Source organism: Pseudopipra pipra, chromosome 15 (genome assembly GCF_036250125.1).
Source record: "Pseudopipra pipra isolate bDixPip1 chromosome 15, bDixPip1.hap1, whole genome shotgun sequence".
Lineage (NCBI taxonomy): Eukaryota > Metazoa > Chordata > Aves > Passeriformes > Pipridae > Pseudopipra > Pseudopipra pipra.
In genome coordinates this window covers 14,809,290-14,820,219 of record NC_087563.1, presented here as the reverse complement: position 1 = coordinate 14,820,219, position 10,930 = coordinate 14,809,290, and positions in this window count along the sequence as shown.

Sequence of the window (10,930 nt, the reverse complement as noted above, 5' to 3'; positions counted from 1 at the left end):
CAGTCATACCTGACCCTAATTTTAGCAGGTCACGACTTCTTCGATAACATTATACACAGAGCTAGATTTTGGAGGTGGGAAAGCTTGCATTCTGACAGCTCAGTAGGTTTCATTTGCAATGCAAAACCTATCAGATTTGTTTTTTTAATCTAACACTGCAGTTTTGACCCTCATAAAAAGAATTTTCTTCTTAATCTTCACCATTCAACTGAACCAGTCTTAAACTTTCCCAGCAGGGATGAGAACAGGATGCGATAGTAGGTTCTGCTTTCTGTACAAATCCAGACTTGCACATTAGCTAAACCATATTTGCTGCAGGGGAAGAATCGCTGATTTTTTTTTTTTTCCTTCCCATCCCATTTTTTCTTTTCTCTGGGACATCCATCCTAACATCTCATCCTAACACTGAACAACATCAGTGCATGCATGACGCCACTGGTGAGGCAGGGCCCTTATCAGGAACATCAGCAGCAGCCAGAACATTACCTCTGAGAGGAGTTACTCAGTGGCCATCTGCATATTTACACTGAATGTTTTCTTTTTCGACTTCCACGAAGGGGTGTTTGTTTTTATCCACTCCTTTTATTTTCTCAGTAGCAGCGGAGATGTTTTGAATAAGGCAAGGGAATACTTCTGATTGTTTGGATTCTGTTCAAGATGGACAGATTTATGTGTTTACCCTGGAAATGACTTATTGAATCATACTTTTGAGCAGAGCCAGGGAGCCCCCTTGCCTCCACCTCCCCCAGCCAGTCCTCAGGGCTCTGCCATAATGTGGTTCTCATTATAAGCAGGAGCATTTTCTTCCTTACTACAGTATTTTTCATTATGCACGGAGGAGAATAACTAGGAAAATCAACCTCTGTTAAGGAAAGAATTGATTAAAACTATTGGGGGGATAAAGGTCTTTTAGGCTCTTATGTGTGTAATGGTGTTAAAGACGTGATGATGGAGGGTGAGGGGAGCCTTTTTCTGTGTTTATAGTGCAGCACTGTGGTATAATAAGGATTCATTAAGAACAGACCTCACAGCTCAGTTTGGATTCTTTGGTGTGCCCAGGTTGTTGCTGCAGTTCAGTCATATTGATTTGCTTGGGTTACTTTTGGTGGTGATCTTACCAAAGAAACACTTCTTGCCAGCTCACCACCTCGGGGCTGCCCCACGTAGCTGAGTGAAAATGAAAAACTGCTGCTAGAAAGATGAAGATGTTGAAGAAACTCCTTTTCAGTTGCAGCTTTTCTTGGGCTCTACTTTTTTCCTGCCTTCAGTACATGAGGGTTAATCAAACCCAAGATATTATTTCTGCCATGTCCCTACAATGCACTCTGCAGGAATACCACAAGGTAAACTGTACTCTATTGCCTGGAGGAGGAGAGGACAGAGATCCCATGGGTGAAAAATTATTTGCCACTTTTTGGTGACAAAACCATTCATCCCACTAACTTGCTGAGTGGCTGAGCTCTCACAAAGCTTTTTTGCCAGCTTCATTCATGTCACATTTGCTCTGCCATGAGGGATTAGAGCCCAACTACCTCCTCAGCAAACCATTCTTTAGTTGTAATACCTGCAAAAAAAGCCGTGACACCAACAAGGAGATCAATCTTGTGCATGTCAGTCCTGTCCACCCCAATTCCCACTGATGCTTGGCACAACAGTGTCCACCCACAGGACGCTGCTTGCTGCAGACCCCAGGGGATGTGGGTTGCTCTGAAGATTTCAGCAAAGTCTTTTGCCCTATGGAAGTGTCCTAATAAATCCCAAAAATAGTATCAGAGCTTGGAGGGATTCCTACCTCTGCAGCCCCTTGATATATATCAGTTTCAGAGGCTGATATATCTCGAATTACTGGTGTTAGCATCATGGTAGAAGAGAAATTCCACCAGATGACAGAAAGATCTCCTGTTACCCTGTTAGAAGGAGAAAAAGTGAGGGGCTGTAGGGCAGAACTGCTCTTTGACATGTCAAGTTACAGCCACAAGAGGTTATCTCAAACATCTGCTGTTGATTTGCGTGACCCTGGAAGCAGAGACATTTCACACAGCAACTTTACTTGTGCATTTGGTATGCCTTCCTTTAGCCTTCTCTTTTTCTTTTTCATGCCTCACTCCATCAGCGTGAGTTAATTGGGAGGAAGCTTTACTGAGTGATTTCCTGTTTTAGATGATATTTTTGCTTCAGTGAGGATGAGAAAGGATGAAGCTGAGCAGTGAACAAGTCTATCTGAAATTTTGAGGTTTCCATGTGAATTCCTGGTGTGGGGTTCATGCACCCCTCCCACAGCAGTCAGTGGTGAGGAAGTCTTTGATGCATGAGACATGACAGAGCCACCTTTCCACAAACCAAGACATTTCCAAATTCATATATTTTCTCTCCTGATACTTCCTTTCCAGCTGTGGCCTTGCATGAGATAACCCCGTTGGTTTTTTAAGAAAACAAAAAACCTAGCAGATATAATGACTGAGGATATTGAGCAAGGAGCCATTTACCCAATTGTGACCACTTGAATCATTCTCCAGATGTACCCAGAGCACCCCTACCACGTTACATGAAATTTTCTGTGGCAGAGAAGAGCAGCTGCCATGTCTCTGACAGAAACCGCACTGCAGAAACTCTTCTAGAGACATTTTATTAGACCATTTCAATCTAATAGTAAAGCTTGGAGCAGTGTGACATTTCTTGCTTTGGGTGGGACGAATGATATTTCATTAATCATTGCTTGTTTTGGAGTTACATCACTGTCCATAAAATTGAAAAACAGAGTATGTTGTGTAGTTTCAATAGGCTTGACCATCACATTACGCAAGGCATCAGTAGTAGGGAAGTGGAACAGGTCACCCTCATGGTTACAACACCCAAGAGTGGGGTTTTTTTCCCCTATCTAATGTCTTTTTTATCTGGAAGTGGCTGTGCCTAAATCACACTGAAAATGACACAACTGAAAAATTGTGTCAGGGACTTCAGCTTTACCAACAATGACGCTGAAGATTCAGTCTGTCCCAGCAAAAAGACTTCTGTTTTTCATGTGTTAAAAATCAGACCTGGAGCTGCTAGAGCGAGGCCTGGTTAAGATTTGTCACAATATTTTAAATAACTGACATTAGGGAGCTTTGAAACTTGCCATATTTGTACATGGGAAATACACAACCAAATTGCCAACCCCCTTTTACAAGGCGAGACTGGCCATTTTCAGCTGTGACCTTTGCCCACTCTTGGGTATTGCTCAAGTACAGAGAAATTAATACCAAAAGGATGGATGAATTTCTTGTGGGATTCAAGCTCTGCAGCACTGGGTACTCGGATCCAGCCAGCTGCCCTTTGCAGCAGGGGGTCTGCATAGATGTGGGCTGTTCTGGACAGAGCATTTCTGCATGTGCAGCAGAAGTCAGGATCCTACAGCAGATGCTGGAATTTTCTTGCCAACCATAAGCCTGGAGAGGCCAACAGAGCACTTGGAGATTTGGCCCATTCTTATTCCTGTTGAAGTTAATGGATTTTGACACCGTTCTCAATGGGCAGCACAATCAATCTTCCAGGAGGGGGTTTCTCCCCCATGTGTGATTAAGTGTGTGTACAAGCTCCTGAGTCAGTATTTCATCGGTTACTCCTTTAATTGAGTTTGTACTTTTCAGACATACAAAACAAACATTGATTTCCTTTGTTAAATGGAGAGCAATAAACTGGGGTTGCATACTTTTATTATCAGGAAACAGTATAATACTCAAAAGTCAGGAGAGTGCAGTTTGGTATGCTGTGCACTAACCCTGGGATGGAAACTTCCCATTATTGGTATCAGAAAAAGACTTTGTACAACAGCGTTCATTTGCATTCGTATTTACATTTGTACATGAAGCAAGATGTGGCCAACTCATAAAAATGTAGAGAATGATAAAGCAAGAGAAACAATATATAAAATTATAATCTACAGTATTCAACTACATCTGTGTTGGATCAGAGTTTGGCTGCTGAGAATGAACTTTCAGAATATGCCGTTCCCATTTTTGGTTCTTTAGGGAATTGGGGAGCTTTCCCCCTGAATTTTCATAAGCTCTTCTTTTTATATGTCAAAGAGTTCAGCAATTACAGAGTTCCAATGTGGTAGACAGGCAGGAGAAAATGTGAAATGGAATTTTATTTTTTATATTTCTGTAAATTCCATGTGCCCACAGGACTTGAGCAGAAAGCTCCTCAGCATATAAGCATTAATGGCTGAGAGGCAGATGCCCTCTGATTTCTAAAGTGGAAGAAGCCAAAATGTTTAGAGCCCAATATGGCACTCAGAGACCAAAAGAAAAATTAGTGTATAGTGTCAACCCTGAAACTTCAATATCCAAATATAGTCTGAGACTCTACTGCCACACCAGGAATGGAGCTGGGAAGTCCCTGGAGTAGCTTGTAACAGAAATGTCTGTTGAGAGACAAGGGTTGAAGTAATTAAAGAAAATATAAAAGCCAAGAGTACAAATAGCTGGCTACATTTTAAGACCCAAGACTCAGAATACACCGTCTGTTGAATAAGGATTCACAATTAATTTTTGTACAGTCCAGTTTTTATCCCACTTTGAAGATCTATCATTTACTAGATACAGTGTCTAAGAGCTCATTCTCTTGCATTTGTTTTCCATTCACATGACTTCATGGCCAACAGCTGACCATGTCCATTGCAGCTGCTCCAAGAGGGAGTCTATAAATTAAAGATGGCCAATTTCTGTGTGTTTGAGGGCCCACTTCATTTCTAGTCCCACGTTCACGTGGCATTTCATGTAAACCAATAACTCCTGCCTGAATCTGCAGCAGGCAATATTCATTGGGGCCAAATCAAAACCTGCAGCTTTTCAATGTCAGATCTACCCGCTTCTCCTAAACCATAACTGTATGGCTGATTAGAATTCTGGATTTTAGTAATTGGAGTTGTGCACTGAAGGCCATATCTAGGAGATCTCCTTCAGTGTGATGCAATCAGCCCGTGATAAGCACAGGCTCACAGCAGTGCTGCTGGAGGCACCACAACTGCAGTGCCGGCGTGGAAGGGGTTTCATCAGGAAATGTTTTCAGGGTAACAGTGAGGGGTTTTTTTCCTTTTTTTTTTCCTTCTGTTATTTTTAATTCTTTTGTTCCTGTGGGAGGTCTTGCTGGGCTGTTCCTGATTTGGAGATCGGTGCTTTGCATCATTTCTCTTCTAAACCAGACTCGCTCTCTCTGTTCTGGTGAAGCAGTGAGGCATTATTGTAGTTCACATTTGTTTAGGTTTGTGGATTTTTTTTGGTGGTAACTACTTACACATCCCTTTTTTGTAGCAGCTGTTTTTCTGTAACTTGCATCTGTGGCATGTTTTTGAGGCCAGGACATAACAGATTTGTTGCTGAATGTAGACATAATGTATGTTGTCAAGGCTCATAGGCAGTGAAAATCTGCATCGCTTCAGAATGCACCAGGGTTTATTTGTTTTCTCAGTTCAAACATCCCTCAGTGAGCACTTGCTGGCTGGAGTTTGGCATAAATTCTGTGGCAGGATCAAGGGAGCTGATAGCTCAGGAATATTTGAATCACTAAGTCAGTTTGGGGCATTGGCAGGGGGGAATTTTACTCCTTCAACTGTGGTTTTTTAATGCAATAAAGCATAAGATTGTAACAGGACACTATTTGGTTTCCTGTGACACTAAGAATATTCAGCCTTAGCTAATCTGTCCTGGTCAAACGCAGCACAGGGTTTGGATGTAGTCATATGGCAAAGCCAGAGGACAACCAGCCAGATTCAGACCCTGCAGAAGTGCCTTCCCCTACATCTCTGAAGAAGAGTGACATTCAGCCCTGACACCTGGGCAGTCCCTGCTGGCCATCAGGCACATGAGGTAGGACATAAGAGCAGTACACAAAAGCACACATGAGCAAACCTTGGTTTGTAGTTACAAAGAAAGAGCTCTCTGGGCTTTGTGGGGCCAGCACGCTGTGCACCAAGTGACTTGTGTTAGAGGATGTCCAGAGTGACTGGCACAGGGAGCAGCAGGCAAGAGAGACAGAAAATATTCCCATTTAACTTGTATCAGGCTGGCAAAACTGTGCTGAGCCCTCCAAGGCCCACAGTGAACCCAACATGGTTCCTGGGGCTTGGATCTGGTTCTCTCCCATCTCTTTGGCACAAGGCAGCTCTGAGCAGTGATGGACAGATCATGTTCCTTCCACCCCCATCAGACACGGGAAGAGCCTCCTGCTGCTTTTTTTACTGTTCTGAAGTAAGAGCATTCATGTTTTCCATTGCAGCATTCCTCCTTGCTCAGCTGGCACCAACCCCCCCAGCTTGGCAGTTCACCAGAGAGGGGAGGGAAAGGTGACCAGAAAAAGTGTGAGAAATGGATGGACATAATGGATTTTAGGGGAGGGTCTCCTTCATCTAATCTACAGTTTCATTTACCCTGTCAAGACTCACAAGCCTTGGCATGTGTCATGCATTAAAAGAAAACCTAAAAGGATAAACACAGATTTTTTTGTTGTTTTTGCTTACCCCAATCCAACAGAAAGGAGGATTTTCTTAAATTTAACAACTGAAGCATTTTCATTTTGCTTCAAACCTTATTTCCTGATGTTTTATCTATCTTCTGGAGGATGCCCACATTTATCCCCTTCAAATCTCCAACTTTAATCACTGCATTTCATACAAGGAATAACCATTATAGCACCTGAGTGTGCCTGAGGTGTCATTCCACATTCAGATGCAGAAAAACAGGATAAACCCATATTGCAAGTTATCAAAGGTAACACTGGTTATACTAACAGAATCCTTCTTTGGTATCTCATTTCCTAAAGAGCAGGAATGTGGTAGATCTCACTTAGAAGACTTCAGTAAAGGCTTTGGCTAGGTATCACCTGGAGAATCAAAGAAACTGGAGGAAATGGCCATTAGTAAGGAACTGGTGATAAAATAGTTGCCTCAGCTAAGAAAAAACGCTGATTTTGCATGGAAAAGGGAAATGGCAAATCGGCAGCAGAAAAAGGAACTATTGACTGCCCATGTCACATGGAGAGTTCCCCAAAGACAGATATTGAGAAGTGACATCCTCAGTGAACACGAGTGAGAATGGACATTGATTGATTTCTATAAATACTTGGAAAGATAATGCCTGTGAGAGAGAAGAGCTATTTGAGAGCAATTTTGGCAGGGGAACAGATGAGGTTAACTGACCACAGACCAGTTCAGGCTCAGAATCTGGCACTGTCTGAACAGTGAAGTTCTGGAATAGCCTCCAACAAGCAAAAAATCCCACTAACTGCACCACATATTGTGGCATTACCTGTGCCAAAAGGTGAATTATTTATTCCCAGATTTGTGCCACTGTAAACCCCTGCAGTAAGTGCCACAAAAGTGGCAGCTGTTCTTTAGCCCTACAGGTACCACAGACTCAGCCACACTGGGTGATGCTCCAGCTCCTCTCCCAGTGCCCTGGTGTGTGCACCAGCCTCTGGGAATGGCTGCTGAATCCACACTCTGGCTCCTGCCTCCTGCAGCACAGAGGTGTCAGGTTCCAGCCTCTGAAAACCTCAGAGAGAAACTTCTCTCTAAAGTAGAGCAAAACTGAGCTCAGCGATGCCAAAGGGGTAAAAGTCTTTGTGTGCTGCTGGCATTCTGGAGGCAGAGGAGGGTCCTCAGGATAAACTGGGGGTCCCTAGGGTCCTTCTTGAGGACCTGCATAGTGCAGCCTGCCATCCACCCTTTCTACCTTCTTCCTCCCTCTGCTCTCCACATTTCTTTCTGGTGTTTTCACCCAAGGGAACAAGGAGGCAGACAGCACAGGGATGATGCCTAGTGCAGAGATAGACGTGGCATTCTGGAGAGGCTGTTTTCCACCTCCTTTGTGAGTGGTGTAAAAGGTGAAATGAATCCGCACATCCTTCCCAGGCAGCATGGAGCCAGGGCCAGCACTCTCCTTGGCTGGCTTCTTGTGGGCACAGTGTGCCTGGGATGGTGGGTGCTGTTGGAAAGGGCAGGAGGAGGGACATTTCCTCAACTCCTGAACAAGGGTCACAATTTGACCCTTAAAAGCAAAGAATGTGAAGTCAACTTGTGAGGATTAGAGATGTTGGGATTTGATTTCTTCTGAGTTTTCTCCGCGCTTTAAAAATCCCACAAGCACGGAGGAAAACGAGCCTATGCTGTCTGAAGTTCCTTTGGCTTCCAGCTCAGCTCGGGATGACTGTGGTACAATGGATTCCAGATGCTGAATTTCCGGCAGTGGCTCACACACACACACTCACACACACTCACACACAATTCCTTAGCTCCACAGGCTCAGACATAATCCCAGACTACAACAGACGGCGGAGACTGGCAGCATGAGAAACAGAGACATTACAGACTCCCAAACTCATTCCCCCTGGACCTGAGTAGCACAGGCTAGTCAATATTTTGGGTATTTTTAGGAGTGCATTAGTGGGATGACGTTCCCTGCTCATGGTGATGACAGAGGAGCTGCATTGCACCAGGAGCACCAGTTCACAGAGTTTGGAGCAACGTCATTTCTACCCCCATGGGATTGCAGCCAGGATCAGGATCAGGATCAGGATCAGACCTCCAGAGGTGTAGCTCAGTAACTGGCTCGGAAGTGGCTGCTTAACCTGTTGGTGGTTGTAGGCAGAAAATTAATGATCTGATCCCAATTATAAATATTCCAGAGAGGGCTAATGATGATTAATCTGTTGTTACTGAGTTAGTCTTTTATAACTTGTTATTTATTGCTCATATGACCGTGCTCACTCGTGACACCTGTTCCTCTTGGAAACATCTATCACCTATTAAATCTTTGTAAGTAATTTAGTAGGGTAGCCATCATGTATAAATAATATTCATGTCACTTTTTCATATGATGAATGACACTAGGGATCAATTGGCAATGCATAACCCAAATTAACAGGATCAAAGCCACCAAATACATTTTACATCTTGCATTTTCGCAGGCTGCTGCCCAGCACCACTAACAAGAAGCAATTAAATCACAGTATCTCTTTGGTGTGATGAGGGAGACTGTCTCCACTCCTCCCGTGCAACACAAATTTAATGCAGACAATAGACTCCAGGAATACCCACAGGCACAGGCCCTTGCTGGGACTCAGCACGAGGTCAGAGGAAAGCTAATTTTATTAAGAATTTTTACTATGAAGATATGAACTTGCAATAAAATGTTAGTGACTGCTTTAGGCTGGGATTTTCCAGAAACTTAAGGGGCAATAGGTCCCCAAATCCCACCAAACTGGTACTGCACTCTTACAGGCTTCTCTGAACAGCCCAGCCTTCACTCTGACTCATTACCCATACCACTGCCATTATTTCTTCATAAGCTTTTGTTTAAGTTATTGTGCTCTCAATTTCCTGTTTCACAATCCTTTAGTGATGCCAGCAAAATACATTAATTCAGATTTCTGGATTTGCATTTGAACATTCAAAGGATTAAAATTAATCACAGCTTCTCATTGGCTCAAGGAGAACAAAGGTTCAGCGTGCACATTTTAGATTAATATTTCTCCTGACTGTGATTTGTCAAAGCTCAAGTGAAAAAAAAAAACAGAAACCAAAAAGTAAAAAACCCAGGCAACTGGATCTTTACCAGCCATGTAAATACTGGGGCAAACCCAAGTGTAACACGAGCAGGTGAATCTCCATTAATCACAGTGTGGATATGCTGGCTCATGTTCAGGTTGATCCTAAGCAAGGAAGTGCCTGGACAGAAGTCAGGCTGAACTCACGGTGAGCAATGCACTCCCTGACTCAGGGGCTCTCTGACTCAGGGCTGCTTCATTGGTACCCTCATTATTTTATCATACATTAACCCTCTTCTTTTTTTTTCATCTAGAAACCATTTCTCCCAATAGATGGAATAAAAGCCGGTTAAGTGGGCGTAAAACTGGGCATGAACGAAAGATCTGTCAGCAGAAGTATCAGGTTTGCAGGGAAGGTTTGGAGACACTCCGACATCAGGATTTGCTTCTAACTTGCCTGTGCCTCCAGAGTCTCTGTTATGCAAGATTTCTCTATAGCGTGCCCAGAAGTGTGAAGGAAAAAAAATCCAATAGCCGTGGAGCATCTGGACTGCCAGGAACATCTAATTGCAGAATAATTCAAGTGACTCCAATGAACCACACAGAACAAAGGTGACCTGCCCAGATCACCCAGCGGGCTCATGGCCAAACAGGAGTGAGGATCCCAGCCTCCTAAACCCCAAATGGCTGAGTGTATCCCCAGCAAAAAGATTTTTGTGGATGAGGTGGATTTATTTAGAGTTCTTCAAACAGCTTTTTGCCCCTGATATGTGCCCACTCCTCCCTTACCAGTTTAGCAATGGAGCCTGGCCCTTCTAGTTTCATTTCCACTGCAGATTAGCAAACATCTTAGTAAAGAGTCTGGTGTCAAGATGTTTGTTGGGGTTGGTGGTTTGGTCAGATAGAAATAAGGGAAGTTAATTCTCTAGGGGGATCTGTATTCAGTCCTAATTCTTTCTTCTAACCATGTGTCCGGCCAGACAAATCCACAAACATGCAAGCTGGTAACAACTGCAGCCAACTGAATTTTTCTAATTATTTTTCTGTGCACAAGATCTAGTGTTTCTGTAGCTCAGATTCCGTTCCAAGTGTGTTCCAGTTGATGGAAAGACTCCTGTTGGCTGCAGCAGACTCTGGGTCAGGGCCCTGGGACAAGAGGCAGAGCAGTGGCTCCATTTGCTTTAGAAATTCCACCCACGAGTGCAACACTTGTTGGAGGAGTCCCATTCCCTCTCCATGAAACAGCTCTCAGTCCTCTGCTCTGTTGTTCCAACCACTGCTTCAGCAAGTGACATTTTGGGTACATAAATAATTACCCTTTGTACTCAGAAGGTATCCTTTTCCCTGCCAGCCACCTCCTGCCCCTTCCCTCGTGTCCAGCACTGATCTACAGACCTTTTGTGAG